The sequence below is a fragment of the Apteryx rowi genome, unplaced genomic scaffold (assembly GCF_003343035.1).
Source record: "Apteryx rowi isolate R43461 unplaced genomic scaffold, aptRow1 scaffold_402, whole genome shotgun sequence".
In the NCBI taxonomy this organism is placed as follows: domain Eukaryota; kingdom Metazoa; phylum Chordata; class Aves; order Apterygiformes; family Apterygidae; genus Apteryx; species Apteryx rowi.
In genome coordinates, this window is record NW_020450552.1 from 77,348 (window position 1) to 96,436 (window position 19,089).

General features: G+C 41.4%; 1 protein-coding gene across 6 annotated transcripts in view; it reads right to left on the bottom strand.

The window, feature by feature from the left end:
- Window positions 1-19,070, bottom strand: part of CAB39L (calcium binding protein 39 like) — a 64,683-nt gene extending 45,613 nt beyond the window's left edge. Inside the window, exons 1-3 of one of the 6 annotated variants that reach the window (XM_026075370.1) lie at window positions 18,670-18,982; window positions 2,655-2,752; window positions 2,292-2,404 (exon numbers count right to left, since the gene is read on the bottom strand). The gene's annotated coding sequence lies outside the window, so the exon portion shown is untranslated. The other 5 variants (XM_026075371.1, XM_026075377.1, XM_026075376.1 and 2 more) reach the window with 5 other exon arrangements.
- Between the last annotated feature and the right edge of the window lie 19 nt (window positions 19,071-19,089).

Genomic DNA, 19,089 nt, shown 5'->3' on the forward strand with positions numbered 1-19,089 from the left:
GCCTCGTGTCCCCCCCGGCGCGTGCTCGCCGTCGCGGCGGCACGCGTGTCCAGCGCCGCGACGAGCCGCAGCTCCGCCCGCAGCCTCGGCGAGGGCGAGAAGTGCGACGACCTGGCAGCGCTGCCGCGGGTTTCCATCGCCCTCCCGGCCCGCAGCGCGAGGCGGGCACCGTGCCGCCCTCGCGCCCCGCCACTGCCGCGACTCGGTTATTCACCGTGCCCTCCTGCCCAGCGTGCAAATAAGGGAGGCGACCTACGCTCTGCTCTTCCAAGAGAATAATATAATCAGCATGCTAACGCATGAGCTCTTTCAGCAGAAGGAGTCCTGCCCGGAGAAACCCGAGTCCCTGCTGTTTCCAGCCTGACTATAAATTACAACGTAAAGATCAGAACACGTTTTTTCAGAAAAGAAAAAAAAATTGCAATACACTGAGCAAAATTTAAACTCCACTGAAGAAATGTGTTAGCCTACTGTAATTTTTGAAATGGTAATGTGACGGGGGGGGGAATCATGCAATAAAAATATTCTGAAACAACAAGTAACACCAGCTATTAGCAAGCACACAAAGCAAAATGCAATTAAGGGAATTTTTAATGCTCYACTTTTCTCTCTCAGCAGCTATTTCCCAGCAAGTGCCACATCTATGCAAAGGGAATTGCTAGTGGCTTTCCCCCACATGCATCAAGAAGAGAGAAAAGAAACTGCTTTCCCGGCCACTGCAAGCAGTGCAGGGTTTTAAATACCATCCTCACACAGACCTCTGTCGAGCCTCAGCGCAGATGAGAACTGCATGTATATTTATGTTGAAATCACCAGCTCAGGGCGAGATTTCACCTTCTGCCCCCTCTTTCTTAGTGTCAAGTCCAGCCAAAGTTTCACATTATTAAAAATCATTCTGTATATGAAGACATTTGTGTGAGAAAGCTAATCTCTGCCTGCACTGCGTATCAGCATTACCTTCCACAGCCCCGGCARATCTTAATTCAGGGCTCACCTGGGGCAGCTATTCACAGCCCTACGGCAGAGGCAACAGAGAAGTACGATGCCTCGGAGAAGTGTTTCTAACCTCATTTCTGAGGGAGGCAGCCGAAACATCAACCTTTTAAAGAGCTAACGCCCCTCACTAGCAGCACTACTTCCTAACCAAGGCAAGACGCGCAGGAGTCTTGAAAGAGTGTCACTTGGAAGAGTCAAGAACCAGCAACGCGCCTGGCTTCAGTCAGCGCTTGTTCTTTTTTGGGCACAGCAGCACCAACGCGGTCCCTGCTCCTTTGCCCTCGCTGCATACTTCTGCACCCGCGCAGGAGGCACCGAGCTGTCCTCAGATCAGCAGGCTCGTGCTCTTTGTGAAGCACGTTGTGATTTGTGCTTATGCTTTACATAACAGATCATCAGGACAACTCATCCCTATATTTTTGGGTTGTCCTGAAAACCAGCTTCTATAGCAGCCCTGGAAAACCTGGGCTGGTGCTTTGCACCCAGCAGCGCTGCAATGAGGGGCACAAGCGGCATTTTGGGCTCCAAACTGATACTGAAACATCCCTCCAACATGGACTCAAAGGCTGGATTCACCTCACTTTGCTTCAGCTGTCCCCAGCAGGACGTCTCTTGCAGGTAAGTAACTCAGGTTGCCCCGTCAGTGGCCTACAGAGGGAGGAAAGCCCCACGAGGGGCGTCGTGGACACCAGCTCAGCTTGGGATGAGCAGCCTTCAGGAACGGTCCTGTTGGCCGCCGGCCGCAGAGGGCACGTGGGTCACGCTGTTCCGATCCGGGCCATCGCCCCCGCAGTGCCCGGCTCGCCCCCACCCCATGGCTGGGCTGCAAACTCGAGGGGGACCCATCTGCACCGCGGTACCTTATGCTCCTCCTGATGCTGAGCGTGGTTTAACGGGGTGCCGCAGCCTTCGAGCAGACACCAAGTCGGACGATAAAAATAACTGCCCTGGGGCTCCTACTGAAGGTACTGGCTTTTCCCAAAACAGCACAGACATCTAAGTCTGTTATGTCATCGATTTCCTCTGCGTATTTTGATTTTCAAGAGAATTAACTCCTGTTTTTCCTCTAGCTGAACTCTCCCTAGGGAAATTATAACCTTTCTGTAGTACACCCATCAACGCTTCAACAGGTGAAAAGACACCCCTCTGTTGCCGCTACAAGACAACGTTCAGTGCTGCTGTGCACTGCCCAGCAGTTGCTTGAATAACAGCAGAAAAAGCTGTTTTCACCCCACTCACAGCAGTATTCATAGCCCGTTGTGAGTAAGAACACTCTGTAAACCTAAGATCATTACCTGGAAAGCCGTTTTCCTCCATTTCGGACTCAATCTGCCCGTTTTCACGGCTCGGAGGAGCACGCTGTGTTCACATGCGCTCAATTTACGCTTCCACTCYGGCAGTCTTCTCCCTGAGGAAATGCTCCGTAACCTTAACGGTAGCCCTTGACACACAGGGACAGCAAGAAACCTGCCTGCCACCAGCCTCGTGCTGCGGACAGGAGACACAATTCATGGGAGAGCGCCGGAACGGGCAGGGGAGACTTTTCCTCTCCTTTCCCAACATGCCGTTTCATCTTCCACGCAATCAATTCCCAGGTGCCAGGAAAAGGCCCTGAACCACCCCATATAAATTAAGTGGTAAGTACTCAGTGCTCTTACCTGTTATTTTTTTTGTTGCCAAGAGGTTATTAAATATTTCAAAAGAAATTATGTTTTCTTCGGTTTGGAATTTGTAGCCATCTCAAACGTGGAACGACCTAATTGCGAGTAGTCAACAACTCTTTAGACTCTGAGTACACTGAAAAAAAAAAATCTCTGTATGTTGCTAAAGGGCTCCAGCCTCCACATCTTTAAATGCCATTATACTTTCTCCTTTAAAGTCAACACAGGCCTCAGGCTAAAGCATGGTTAGAGCACTTTGGAGAAATGTTTGCCCTTGCTTTCTTAACTTAAAATCATGCCATCTAGAAAGGACCAAAGGGGGGGAAAAAAACAGCCCATTATTCCTACCCTTTCTATTTATTCTCTACAATGGAAAAGAGAAACCACAGAGCTCAAATGATGAGCGTGGTAGTAATAACTTAGGGAGGCAAGTAATAAACATGTAACGCGTATATATAAATTCTGCTCATTTAATCACCCACTTGCAGGCTGCCTACCTCCTCCAAGGCTACTTCTGGCATCCCAGAGCCCTGAGCGGTCTCACGTAATAACAGCCACAAAAAAATGCCTGCCTTCCCCCAAAATCGCTCGGTGCCAAGGCCCCAGGCAATCAAAAGTCAATTCAACGCAGCAGCAGGTTTAGTTGTGTAATATTGGATATCAAGAGGAGAAACTTCAGAATACTAAAAAGATCCCCCCCAAAAGAAAAAAAAAAAAGCTAAAACCAAAAGAAAACCCACCCATAGGATTTCTTCCTACTTTTACAGATCCCAAGATATCAGAATTACAGTTTAGCAGGTGGGTGTGGAGGGGAACTAAAAACACTTTACTTCTGTTGTTTATCTCCCTTGTAAAGCTGCTACACTAACTCAAGGCATTTAGCTTTACGACAAAGCAGTATAAAAAGTGGGTCCATTTAAAAATCGCGTAAAATAGGAGGAGAGGTTTTTATAGTAATGTCATGCTTGTATATTATAAGCTTTCAGAGCTTCATTTTTCTCAGCTCCCTTGTAAGAGTGATGTGGCCCTTCCAAATTAATCACACACACACGCACACACACACACACACACACACACAGACACCCGCTCTCTCCCCTACAGCCTTGGAGGGAGAAAAGCTCGGAAGTGACTGCTGTACACCGAGCCCACAAAACAGATAGCTGCCCCGAAAGACAAGTTAACATTTGGCCGCTCATGCAAGCTCGAATAAGGTGAAAAGGGATACTATACTAGCTGTGCAAAAGCAGCTATTTTTCCCTAGCTACCTTTTCTCCCACACCCATCTGCAAACCAGCAGTGCTTCTGGCTTAAGACCATAAAGTTGAGATGTCCCATCTGAAGCAGCGGGCAACGGTGAGCAATCAGAAGCGACAGCTGACCTGTAGCGGTATTTGGGCTAAAGCAAGCAATAGGATTTAAATGGAGGCTTTGTATATGCTATCCTTAAACATGAAAAATTGTCTTCAGCACGTTTTCCCCCTCTTCTTCCTCCTAGCTCCCTCTAGTGAGCTTCAGCACATACTGCGTTTTGCTTCTTTATTCAATGCCAACATAAGCATTTGCTTTTTTTTTTTTTTTTTTTTTTTTTTTTTTTTWAAGACCTGCACAAWCTCTCACAACCTGCTCAGGAGTTTTTCCTGAACATATTATCCACATATACTTTACCCCAGCACTCAGGCACCAACAYTGGCCTCTCTACCAGAAATATGAAATATTGTGCATATGAAATACTGTATGTAGGGGCCAGCACATTTAAAATTTTATACATCTTACAGACATCCATTAGCTCCATTCTTTTTTCTAAGTAGAAAAAGACAGCTTAAATGTATCCTATTCCTTGCACATCCTCACCCCAAACAAGAATTTAGCCCCTAAGTAGATTACTAAAGCCCAGCAGCTGAAAAACAAAATACAGATGTAAACATCGTATCTGCTCTAAAAAGTAATTTAATGAATACAATTAACATATTTTATATGTACTGTGTCCCAGCATAAAACAGAATTAAGAACTTCTCCAAACTGCTTCTATCCCAGCTCTGTATGTTGGACCACTTCAGGGCTATGTACTTAAAAAAAAAAAAAAAAAAAAAAAGCAATGTTTGTTTTATTTGTAGATTTTAAAATGTGAAAAAGAACTCACTTCAGAAGAAATCAGAGAAAGAGCTTAGCTGAAGATCTAAAATTTAACCTTTCATCACCAGTGTACCATGAGAGGCCCAATCTTATATTATGTATTACAACACATTAAAAAAAAATCATTTACAGAAACAAAAAAAAAAAAGTTATACATAGAGAAAAAGCCCCGACTGTGCAGTATGTTGGAAGATAGCCCTTGCATCACTCGTAGCATCTTTCTTCATTAGATTTCAAAATTCCTTCATGTGCATAAAAACATTTACCTGCCATCTCCCATTTCTGAAATAGTCAAACACTATTAATACTGTTCAGTCCTCTTCCAAATACCAAATTTAATCATCAGTTTCTACATAATTTCAGCAAACAATTTTCTTAACATTAGCCACAAGTTAGTAAGACATCATGGGGTCCTGCAAGTTAAGACATCTCCTTGCAACATGCTCACACGCGCAAGCAGATGACAGCCGTTCCTTACAACTTCACGTGGCAATGGAGCCGAACTAACCAGAACTTCAAACTTCCCAGCAGCACTCAGAGCTAAAAGCTGTGTCAGTGCATATTCATCCTACTCTAATGGTGAGGTGCACTGAAAATATTGCACAGAGCAACTTACTTTTGAAGATGATAGTTTCTTTACACATAACGCGTGGCTCTGTTTTTGAGAAAAGACAGTTTTGGAAAACAGAGAACACTGGATTAAGGTTTTTCCTCTTTTAGACCACTCCTATAGAAGTCTAAAGCATTTGTCATCAGATTTTCCTTAAGATGACTGGCAAACAAACAAAATTAAGCTTAATTTAAAACCAACGTTAAACACTCCTGTGGAGCACTGGCTATGATACCCATTTTAATATGAGGAAATTGAATTAGCAGCAAGCAAAAAAACACACAAAGATGCGCCCTCTCAAATGTATTGTTAGAGAATGGCGGTAGATAAGAACTGTCACTCTGGATCAGGCCAAAGCTCCATCAAATCCCATCTCCAAGTACAGCTGACCCCACATGCTGAGTATAAAAAGAAATACATACCAGGAGAAGGATCACTCTACTCTCCCAGCTTCTTGGCAATTAGCACATTAGAGATCTCCTGAAGTTTCATCCAAAATAGTCATGCTCATTAGCTACAAATGGCTCCACGCCCATTAACTTTAAAGATCAAAAAGGAATAACTATTGCTGGTCTTGGGAAAATTTGAAATCATATCTGCAGTACTTCGATACAGCAGATTGCTTCAGACTGCGGCTTATTCTTAAGCCTGAGCAACCCAAGAGCTCCAAGACAGCTCTTCTCTCTAGATCTGCATCAAGACGCTGATTTACTGCATTCCAGTTAGTTACTTTTTCAGGGCAGCAAAGGCCAGAATTTACCCACAGAACTGTTTTATTTTTCAAGGGATTGCCTCAGATAAAAGAACAAACCCTATCAGGAAAGTCTGATACAGAGGTAGGATGTTGCCCTGATTAAGGAATGGGCTCAGAACAAAGAAACCAGGAGTTTCCAGTTGCTTCACACATTTTTACGTGAGCTTGGAAAAGCCACTTAGTCTCCCCATGGGAAAATGAATGCATTAAATTATAAGGTGCTTTGACATTATAGTGATGGAAACCAAACAAACATTAGACAAATAGGCAGCTTGCTAACATCTCCCTTTTCTTGCCAAGGGGGATAATCATCTTATAGCTTCTGTGATGCATGACCCCCAAAACCAGACCCACAGACAGAACAAGCTTCCAAGTCTGGTCTCATGGAAGTCAAATGCCCTCCTGAAAGAGAAAGGCTGAACCAAAACCAATAATATTAAGCTGAAAGAGTGTAAATGGCTGCTTTCAGATGAGGAATTGCAGGTTTTTCCAGTGTTAAATAATGAAACCTAAGCATTACTATAATTTGCAAAAAAACAGCTGCTATTTTTAAACAAGCATTGCTCTAAACTGACTTGCCCAAAGTCACACAAGGAAATTCTGGCAGTCTGTTTCCCTGGAGAAAGAGAACTCAGATCTTCTCATATTTTTGTTCTCTCGTAGTTACTGTCCTGCAATAATATTAGTTTAAAACATGAGATCAGGGTAGGGAACCTTGAGAACACTTTGTCTAGCTCATGATGCACGCTGAGACATCTTCTTTGGAAATACTCTGGAGTCCTTGTTTTGGTAAACAAGTATGTTCATCCCTGGCCAGATTGTAAATACATTTGCCTTCATGTGATAGACACAGTGTCATGCAACACTGGATGCTTGCACTTTTTGTCCCACAGTAAGGCCATAATATGACTGCAGTGGGATCATCCTTTCTCTTATGTGATGAATGAAACCTGTTGTCATTAATCCTCTACCATAGGCTTTAGTCACAGAAAAATACTCTTCCAGGCCCAAGACGGAGCCCTCCTCTGCTTCTCTAGAAAGCTACGTAGCCAAAAGTTTACTATACTAAGCTAATTAACCTGTACGGTGTTCTGTGAAGTTCAACACTTTGGGAAAGGGACACTGTCACTCCCCACTGGGGAAATTGAGCTATCCATATTCCCACCCTACTAAAAAGCCATCCACTGTTTCCCCCACCTACACTGACCAACAACAGACGTCACAGATTAACTACCACGTCAGACACACACAACCACAAAGTGTCCGATAAAGCGTTGAGTTCCTTTATTTGTAATGAATAAGCCAGGGCTATTCCTCGAATTCCCTAAAGGCGGCAGGCACATCGCAGACTGGCACTCCTTGGGGYGCGAAGCCTGTCCTGAACGAGAACCAACGCGCAGCAGCGAGCCTGTCTTCAGCACAAGCTCCATTGTGGAGGAAGAAGAGCCAAGGCACCTAGGTGGGCTTTGATCCAACTATGCTCCTGGGTAGCCTCTGACTGTGAGGATCCCTGAACAGCCCATGACTTTCAACACCTGGAAGAAACAACTCGCCACATGACAGAAATGGCAATCTCTAAATATATAGGATCAATATATCATCAGCTCAAACACGGTGATGGAAATCTCTTTGGCAAACATCACTCCTCGGCATGTCTCTCAATGAAATCTGACAGCTTTTTCCTTCTGCAGCATACAGCTCTATACTCACAAGCATTGCTACACCCTCTGGAAACAGTCCAAGAAACGACAGTTTTCTCTTGATAATGGTAGTTTATATAGTTGTTTTCCTTCTACAGCTTTCCTCCTTACAATTTTTGTCCTCCCACATGTGTTTTTTGCAGTGTGCATTCAAAAAATAAATTTTCCTGCTATCAAAATCTATACTTTTGAAGGGTAAAACACTGCTACTGTCCAATATAAATAAAAACAGTCATGATTAGCACTGAAAGTGAATAAGGTATATCCAATCAATTGAAAAGGGGGTCTCAAACTCTATCAGCCCAGACACGAGAAGTTAGCCAATATTTTTCCAAAGAAATAGTACTTATATCACAGTCAAAAGCTATCTGATTTTCAATACCTGCAGAACACTTTATCTAATTCAAATATCCATTCAGGACTTCAGTTCTCCCTCTCTCTCATATGACTTTCTCCAGTGCCGTGCCCAAGCCCAATGTCATAAGGAGACAAAATTTCCTATCTACTAAATTGAGCAGAGCTTCCCAAGCCCAAGGACTTGGAGCTGTAGGCTTGATAGTGGGATTGTGACAGAAAAGTCCCCAAACCACTTCTTTAAAAAACGCAGTGATCCTAGGGACATCAAACTGTCCTGCATTATTGCCAATTTTGGAATTTCCATCCAAGTACCAATGAAAAGAAACTGCTTATTTTCCGAGAGCAGGCAGAGCCCCATGAGAAGGTCAGCGAGTGAGAGACGTACCAGTTTAACTGTCCATGATACAGCAAGACAGCCTCTACAAGCTGTCGTCACTAGACGAAATTACTTTCACAAGAACTTCCATTGAGACTTCAGCACACAAAGAATTGTATCCAATCAGCTGCCTATTAGCTAAGTAACTAAAGAGGTAAACGTAAGCTATTTAATACTTCATTGTTTAACCCAACAACCACACTACCTACTTCTACATTTCTCTACTAAGATATATATATATGCTGACAACACAGCTAGGAACTTTCAAACTAATATGCGATGAAAATCTGTGACAATTTCCACAGAACTGGTTTTTCTCTCAAAATTGCAAAAAGGTTTAATGCTCCCTATATACTTATGAATAAAACCTTATCTGGAAAAAAGAAGTTTGAAATCAGATAGATTTTTCCCTCTTCTCAAAACAAGAAATGAATATATTTATTAACAACAAAGCATTTCAAAATTTAGAGATCTATTCTGGTTCTCAAAAAGCATGAATTATTGCCTGATAATTATAGCTTACCAGCTTCTTGAACAAGAGCAACTTTTTAAAAGGTCTTGAATCTAGACTTATTAATTTCAAGTGCTGGAGAATCTACAAAGTCCCTCAATAAGCTAGTCCAATAGTTAGTAAACAACACTTTAAATACTTTTTCTTTTATGGAAGTCCACATGTTTTTTACTTTCATCTTCCTGTCACTGCACTTCTTTCTGTATTTGCAAATGTATGCTCCTTGAAGTCTCTCCATCTTGTCCATTTATAGGTAGGTACATGACCGAGTCACTTCAACAAACTTAGAATTTACTTCTTATCACTGTCTACAGTAAGTGCATAGATATGTTTTTCCAACAGCTATCATCAGTACCCACTTCAATTTAAAAATATGTCTTGAAGTGCATCCATCGAACCTGATCATATTCCAGAAGTGAGGTCAGCAATAATGAAAGTTGAGGGCATATTCAATTACTATTATCTCTTGGCTGCTGCTCTGGATAGGGAGTGCTGCTCAAGGGTTTGTTGCCCATGATCCTGGATACCTTGCATTACTGTCTTCTAGGATACTATTTCTCATCCCTAAGGTACATCCAGCCTTTTTTCATGCTGATTAACTTCCCAAAGGTTTGAGCCCATCTTTCAAAAGAGTCAGCTAATATGCTTTTTAATTCAATCAAATGCATGACAGTGTGCCATCATTTGTCATTTCTCTACTCTGCATGGCCTAGATAAAACTGTCAGGAAGGATTTTGCATTTTATTCCAAATGTGGGTTTGGGTTTGTTTTTTTCCTCCCTTTCTCCAAACAAACAGAAAACATCTGAATGTACAACTCAGTATCTTAATTCAATGATTCTTCACTGAGTATAACATTTTCAGGAGTCAGGTTTTTTGAGTGAGACTAGATCAAACTCTTAATCTAACTGATGTATTAGACTTTTTATAATACCTGTTTTCCATTAACCATGTTGAATGGCATTTGTTACATCTCAGTTCACAAGTTTTTTTGATAGCTTTACATCAGGCATTAAAAATAATAATAATGCCTCAATCTCCATAAATTTGAAACAGGAATTTTCAGAAGTGTTCTCTAAGTTTTTATTTACTGATGTAATATGAAGGATTTGTTCATTGTTACATGATTATTTATAATATCCAGCTTTATTTTCACTACAGAACAGATGTACATAACAACAGTTCTGCCTTTTCAGCATCACTGTTGACAACTTCAGTGCCGCCAGTAGACATGTGTCACTGTTCTTTTTTGTTCTCGATATTTTTAGAATTTCTCCTTATTAAATTTACACTAAAAAGATCCTAAAGAAAATCTGTGGAGTTTTCTTTAATCAGCTTTAAAAAAAATTTTTAAATTTATACTCATTCCTATATATTGGCAGCTGTCCTTGAACCACTTCTAAACCAAGATGGGATTCTTACTTTGCTTAAGCTATCTTTTAATATTCAGCTCTGCACATTCTAGATAGGGAGTGTGAGAACACGTGGCTTTTTCTCCCCACTTTGAGAGACTCTCTTGTAAGCTACATGAGAAGTGCACCGGTGATGTACCAGTGCATCATGTGGAACTGAAGATCTGCTTAGTCCCTCGTGTTTCCATCCTCAAGGATGGGAAAGTCACATAGTTCTCCAGCCATCTTCTCCCATGACCTTATGAACTGTGATGATGAGATACTCAGTTTATAGGATGGAGAGGAAAAAACAATCAGCAAAATCTCTCTGCATGTTTGCTTAGCATTTAGCTGCCTCCCAACAAACTAGAATAGCATGAGGATGTCTTGGGAAACCCTCTGGCAGCACTCTGCTCTTCTCCTGTCCCTGGCAAGTGAGGGGGGAACACAGATCACAGGAGCATGTATCTCCTTACATTAATGTTGATTTTTTGAAGGGAAAACCTTTTCAAAACAGAACATATCCTAAAGACTGCCAAGTTAATTGACCTCAGAGTTCATTCCAACCTCAGCGTCTTTGACCAAAAGCACTTTGTCTTCTACTTTCATATTTTGCCCAGGGCTGCGTTTAATGCTTGCAACAGAGTACAGATGTCTCAGGCAGTTACAGATCTAAATACAAAATGTAATATAAAAGGAGACAAGATCTATTAATGGGGTGATGATAAATATGAACAAAGGCCAACACAATTTCTGTGTAATAAACCTGCATTCATGAGCTTCAGCCTTACCTGGCTAATTTGCTATGTTACACCAACCAATTTGTCAAAAAAAAAAAACAAAAAAACAAAAAAAAAAACAATGATCCACAGAATCTTCCCAGAGATTTTGTGATATGCAGCATCTATTTACCTTAACAGATGACTACAACCACCCCCCAATCCTGCCCTCAACCTATGAAGTTCAATTTTGTACCTTATTTGTAACATTAAGTAAATCAGAGATTGCTGAACAGCTTCCCCGCTATCCAAAAGCAATCACCAGTTAATAACTGCCTTGAATTGGTAACCTTTTGCTTACTTGCAGAAGAAATGAAAGACAGCTGCTTGCCTGACACTGAAGGGTAGGAAATGAAAGTACACGATGACAAAGCAACAGGTCAGGAGAGGAAGCTGATACAACCATGCCTCACTGCCAACACATGACAAGGCAGCAAAACAAAGGGCAAAATGTTACACGTTGCTAGGAACACTGGAGCTGCTGGAAGTGAACTTTCTTCCCACATTTTCATCTCTATATTCAGTCATCTCTTATGTAAGAGTCACGCACAACTTCTTTCCAGCACTTAAGAGCAAGTGAACTGTATTGCTTGCTGCGATAAATTTGTACGTGTCCCTTTGGCCATGTACACGTCTCTTTGCCCACAAAGGCACGTGCCTTTGTGCTGGACTGACGAGAGGTCTTCAGCGAACATCAGTCAATCCAGCAATTGTCACACAACTGCTCTAACACGTCAAAGTCCAGTGAGGCGGTGCTGTTTCTCAGTCACACATGGGGGAAGCACTTCTATTTTATTTTACCATACCTACTGGCTCAGCATTTTCTTTCATCTTAACGATAGTCCCTTGGAACAGGAAAAACAAGACACGAGCATCCCTGAGGTATTGGGGGGGGGGGGTTAACTCATGCTGTAGAAGAGTCTACAGGTCCGTTTTCACAGTTGGTTTGAGTTGATCTAAGAGCCCATTGCTGCCAAAAAGGGAAGGAAGTCTTGCCCCCTCTGCCATCACCTCCCTTGCACCAGCTACGACCACGCAACTGCAGAGCGAGTCAGGTCAGCCTACTGATCCAACGGAAAAATCACTAGCTGGGGAAAAAAACACACACACAAACCTCTCACAAGCTCCTAAAATGCAACTTTGGGGGAAAGCGAGAGGAACTATGGAGAGATTTAAGTTGTTCTAAATTACTGGAATTAATGTTACCAGTCATTTCTAAAATGGACAATCTAGGCTAAAATACTAAAATAACAGGGGGAAAAAAATCAATCCACCCACGAGCACTTTTGAGGGGAAGCAAGAGGGACAATTCTGCAATATTTCAATTTTGGTAGTAAAAACAGTTTTAAAAGATCCTGTCCCTTCTTTCTTATTCCCATCCCCAGCTGCAGCAACTCTTGATCTGCTAATGCAAGTGTTTGTAGCACCTTCTATGAATTAGTTAACAGAATAAATCCTTGTTAAAAATAATCCTTTACTTTAAATTTAATATCACCAAACCACAATTCACTTCATTGGTTCCTTACAAGCTTGCCAAGTACTGTATCTGCACACTAAGCTAGCCTAACCAGCAGTATTTGGTGGACACTTTTTCGCAGATACCCACAAAATCCATTTATCTTGCAGCATTCAATCTTACTGAAGCTTTGCGTGAGGACTCACATCTTAAAAAATCTAAATTGGTTTTGGTATTATTTTGTAATAAATAGCACATATATCCTCTTCTGTGAATGGAGTGCCAAATTCATACACTGGAGTCACTTAAGTTCAGACAAGCAGCACACTGATGGAAGCCTGAAGGACATTTCACATGAGAAAGGGCTGCCAAGGTTTGGACCCAGAGCTCACTTGCTTATTCAGTGCTGTAGAAAGGATATCCCACACATCTTCAAACACAGCTTCCTTGGTTCTAGTCAATCAGAATTTTACAACAAAAAATAATCATGAAGTTAAATTCAGTCACCCTCAAAATAAGCCTTATCTATATAAAACAGGATGGCTTTTGGGTCTAGTACAACTTTGAATGCAGTCAGTCCAAGGCACAGCAAAACTATCCTAGTGCCTAGAAGACCCATCGACAACAGCCTGGCTACAATAACTGCTCTGCACACACCAGCACTTTGCACGTACTAAAGCAGTTGTCACACAAATGCTGTGATAAATGACACTGCTAATAACATTAAAGAGCAATCCATCTATCTCCAGATGCTAATTTTTGCCCCTAGGCCACCCCCAATTCCCCTGAAGAAGCAGAAACATCATGTGGCTGCACAACAATTTAGATTGAGGAAGTTATCAAGATAAAATTAGCCGAGCCAAATAAGCTTTTTTTAAACCCAAATCAGTTCCCTGATCCCTGAGTGATCACACAAATGAACAGGAGAGGGATGAGAAACACAGGGAGAACAAAACTGTTTCTTTCTTTGGCAGTACCAATTTAAAATGTTCAGTGGACTGCGGCCTCCTCGGCCTTTCTCAATAATGCTTATTAACAAAGAAAGGCACCAAACCAAAGGGAGAACACTGCTTCCCATCCTTGCTTTTCCTTTCTCCACACCTTACTGCCAGTTTCCATGCCTCTACCACTAGTAAGTTAGGCCAACGCAACTCAGCACAGTGAAATGGATCAGCAAAAATGGTCAACTAAAGAAGTTTTTATTCAGCTAAATTAGTTTTCCCACAAGAGACTGGGACTAAGGACTATTTAGTGCAGCAATGTTCTTTTTAAGAATCCCAATACTGAGTCTCTACACTGATCTGCACCGTGACATGCATTTACTCTGGTCATGGTCAAACTCCTTTTAGTGCATTTGAAAACTTACAGCTTCCAGTTTTACTTGAAAATGGTTATCATTTATATACAATAATTATTTCAACTTTTTGCCACATGATTCTTTTTGATGGATTTTGTTATGTCCAGTCCAATTCTATGTCAGGCTCTATAAAAGTACTCACTATTTTGCATTCATACAGCTAGTACCAAGATCAGAACTAACCTATCAGCCTTATATCAGCTGGCATCACAAGGAAAGTTTACAACTTATAGTATACTTTGATTAAAAAGAAAAAAAAAAGGCAAAACAAGAAGGTTGTAGGGCACCCTACCATACATCTCCTAGAGTGGGAACACCACAAACTCACTCTATCTTGAAAACTGCTTGGAAGTTTTTTTGACTGCTACCTATTTAATGAAAATATTTTGTGCACATACTTTAATCAGCATGCAAAGCCTGCACACAAAGCTCATCAAAAAGGTCAGAACACAGTTTTTTTACTTCAGAACATAACCATGAAATTTTACTTCAGATAAATATATAGTTCTATCCAGACAGAGAAACAAAGATAAAGAATTTGAAGCCGTAGTTTTCAAAGCATCCATTTATTTTGAGTTCCTTTCATATACATCTACTGCCTGGTTTCCAGAGATGTCAGGTCCCTTAAAGCATAACTGTATTCACAGGCTTTCAGGACTTTGTTAATTCATCTGGGTTACCCAAAGTTAGAGGACACGGAGTTTTAGGCCATATATCTTGATCAATGTATTGGGGGGGGGGGGCAGTCTGTGGCACAGCAAAGACAACTCATATTGTTTGATTTAGTCCAACATTATGTAACATTTAAACCAGTCCTTTCTTGCTGTGTTCATACACTTGTCCGGCATCTCTGCTGGCAAACAATACTGCAACTCTAAGACAGAAATATAGCTAAAATGGAAAATTTTCCCACTACATAGGCAATCCTTAAAGATGAAATCCATTACATTACCAGTCTCCAAAGTCAGACCTAGAAGGATATGTCAGCTAGTGAATGGTTAAGAGTTCAGCATATTGGGCCAGATCCCAAAACCCTCAAGCTAGTTGGTAATTAACAGATATCTAGATCCTCCACATGAAAGAAGTCTATTGTTTAAAACAGTGACACAAATTTTTCCTTTTCTTTTCATAGCCAGCCTGTGTGTTTTAAGTTTCCCTTAGGGCTGTCAACATTCTAGCATTTTAGAAGCTTCATTTCTCAAATAAACAGACAAGTTGTTTGACTCATAATTGACAGGAATGCAGACATGCTTAGACCATGGTAGAACAAAATCATTTTACAGGCTAAATGGCTTCTCAAAGATCCCAAATCTCCCCTTTCTTTGACTGAACATCTGGCAAAAATTTAATATCCAAATATATTAAATTTTAGGTATATTTAGGTTATCTGGAATAGCAACAGAATTACAGAAAGTAGCACTGAGGGCCTGTAAGCAGTCTATGATAAGCCCAATTAGTAAGCAATATACCTACACAGAAGATTAATATATAACTTCATAAATAATAATGTGTTCTGGCAAAACTTCTAGGATAACCCAAAGAATGCCTAACTGACCACATTTTGTAAAGAAGTAGTAATGACCTATAAAAAAATTATCCATTTTCCAAAAATCTAACAGTCAAAATAGATTAGATGGGTGAAGAATAAGGGACTGCATATAAACCATACTTAAATTAACTGATGTAATAACTGAAAATGTCATGTTAAAGTTGCAATTCGAAAGAATGAGATGTGGGCACTTACCTATGAGGGGACAAGTTAAAAATCAAAAAAAAAGAGTAACAGAGAGGATGCAACAGAGAAAGAACAGGTAGAAGTACTCAACTGATAAGCAGATACTACACGAAGAAAAATACTAAAATAAAGACCTGATCTAGTCAGAAAAGTACAATAAGGTAAATCAGAACTATAAGACATTTTTCAAATGTCCAAACATCTATGGCTTTGACTGCTTTTCTACTGTCTCGAGTCTGACTGCTGTCTCTGCAAATCACCCAACCCTATCTGGCCATATGAAGATACACCCACATCTCATTGCATTCAAGGTGATTAAAAAAAAAAACCAAAAACTGGAGAACAGAACTGGAAGAGATGGACCCTTTAAGGCCAAATTCATCCCCTTCCACTCAAAGAAGCCATTCTTAGCCTGCCTGTCTATGCAATTATGCAGCTGAAGTCTCTAAACATGACTAGAACTGCATAATACAAAAGCATAATTCAGCAAATCAATGAATAGTGCCATTCACTAGACAGTCAGCCCTTTCGCTGTTGATCATAACGAAGGTGTTAACAAATGCATAAGCATGTGGAACAGGCTGTCCTCACCTCCAGGTCTTGATTGCAAAAGCTGGCAGGAAAGTCCCAAAGAGACTTATCCTGCTGCTAGAGGAGTGCTGTGGGTATGGAAATGAAGGTTACTGGCATGTCAGATCAGCATCTTTCATGAGCTTCAGCATTTAACAAGTTTTGGAAGAACTGAGCTTACCTGCTCAGTTGCACAATTTACTGCTATGTTGTAAAAAGCATATCTTACAGCAAAAACAAGGAAATGTAGGTATGTTTCAAAACTGCTTCCTTATTAATCTTTAAGGAAGACATACTTCCCTTTCCTTTTGCTTCCAATAAAAAGCAAATTATATTACTAATTTCCCTCTTGTCTGAGGCATGCAATCATGTTTTTCTAACTTCTTCTCCCACTCCCAGTTTTTAATAAAAGCTTTTTGTTAATAAAAAAACTTTATATGAAGTAACACAATTTCAGTCATGCATCTGCACCACTACATCCTCTTGCACTCACTTTCTAAAAATATAGAAAACTGCATTTTCATCACACCAACATAAAACACATTAATACACATAAGTAATGGGAAAGCTAATTTCAATCAGTCCTAAATTCCATTTTAGTAAATTCCTTGCATTAGCCTCCAAAGACAGCATAGGCATCTGCCCGTTCCCTTTTCTGGGGAAAGGGCTCACAGTGAATAACCAACACTGACCTCAGCGATGTGTGTTTACTGACAGGCAAAACAGACCCCATCATGGTAAAACGGAATAACCTCCAGCAGCTTGCTCAGACACTGATGAGCAAAGGGAATGTCTTCCTTAGTTTGTATGATAACTCTGCTGGCTGCTCAGAAGCAAAGTGGTCATCATGGCCAGATTCCTAATACTTGCATTTCAGTGAATTATAGCCAAAGAAAAGCTCAAGCCCRTTTGCTCCTCATGACCATGAGGTATATGACAAGTACATCATCATAAACAAGCAATCATTTCCTAATTGTGTCTGGCAAACACACATATATGCAATCCTGTTACCCAAGCATAAATATGGTATTTAACAACGTTCACTGCTTATGAAGGCTTGCTATACCATCTCCATGTTGCTGGTTAGTGATAATAGTTTCAAAGCATACAAACAAACATAATACTTAAGAAAGATATTTATTTAAAGAAGGAAGAACTTATGTTATGAAGAAATCTTTTAAAATAACTTCTGATTATTACAATCATTACAATGACCAGCTCCATCTTCTCTGCATTTGGTACAATCCTTGCATATGTTTTGTAACACTGTGTTTCATAACACTCAGTATTCACTTGTACATGCACATATACTAATAATTCAGTAAAATAAAATTACTTAATGTGCAGCCATCAGCATATAATGCAGTATGTTCCAAGAGCAAGAAAAGCATGTACTTAGTTTCAAAATAAACTATTATGGGAGAGAAATCTCTCTTTTAAAAATGCAAACTACTGTTTTTATTTGGAGATTTATCAGCACATTCATAGAGCTGAGCCACCCTGTTCCCAACAATGCTATTGTTAGCTGTCCCATTTCTGTCTGGACAGCAGAGTTACCCAGTTCTCATGGACTAATCAGTCAACTTCAAACACAGGCACAGATGTAGGCATGCCTATGTAAACATTTAAAAGGTTTTATAAAAGTACAAAGCAGATGCTGGGCATCAAAACCTTCTGGAGTATCCTGGGTCTGAGTAGAGCTGCAAGTCATATAAACATAGCATTCCATGCAGACGAATTAAATTCCTACTCCCTCTCCCAACTATATAAGTACTTTTAATAATCCCCACATGATTGTAAACACTTTGAGCGTGATTTGAGCATGTTAAATTTATCTCTATAGTTCAAAGCCGTGACAAAACCCTCAGCTGTGTATGTTACCTTCCATTAAAACACATATCAAGCACTTAGAAGAAGAATCCACACACACCTTTCCTAAGAGTGTGCTGACTTTTGTCCATCTGAAAAACCACTCTGCATAGTTACAATGCAAACACTTGGAAAGTAACACTGTCTAGATTTTTAAGGGCAGTGTAAACTTCTGTTATATTCATAAACTCTGAATGAAAACTGCTGTAATAATTCAGCATATCATGGGATACAGCTACAGCCACCAGTGGTGGCAAAGGCAAATCTCAGGGACTATCAGTGGGTTTAAATAACTCATTCACTCACCAAATATTTTAATTTGGCAGACAGGAGTTAAAAGCCTGGACAAGTCTCTAAAGGCCTGAACACCCCCTCAGTACCTTGCCTTTATTTACCCCTCTCCCTACCCATGTACCTGCAGCCCCGATGAGCTCAGGAGGCTGCTGGGACCAACACTGCTTCCGCACAGGGGACCAGTCGCCTCCCAGGCTTCACGACCGCTGCGGGAAGCGCCACACGCCGCCCCCAGGAGCAGGGAGAGRGGTGAGCAACACCTCACCCTCCTCACCCCACACGGGGCCCAGCGCCCCCACGCCAAGAGAGGCACCACATCCCCCAGCAACCCAGGCCAGAGGGGCCTCGCCAGGCCCCAAATGGCTCCCCGGGACACCTCTGCAGCCTAATGCTCACGGGGAGGGGCAGCTCCCTGTCCCGGCTCCATCCCCCCTCACCACCAGCGCTCACCCGGGCAGATCAGCTCCCTGACCCGGCCGTATCCCCCCCTTCCACCGGCAGGTGGCGCCCTGCCAAATGGCCGCAGTCCCACATCGACCCG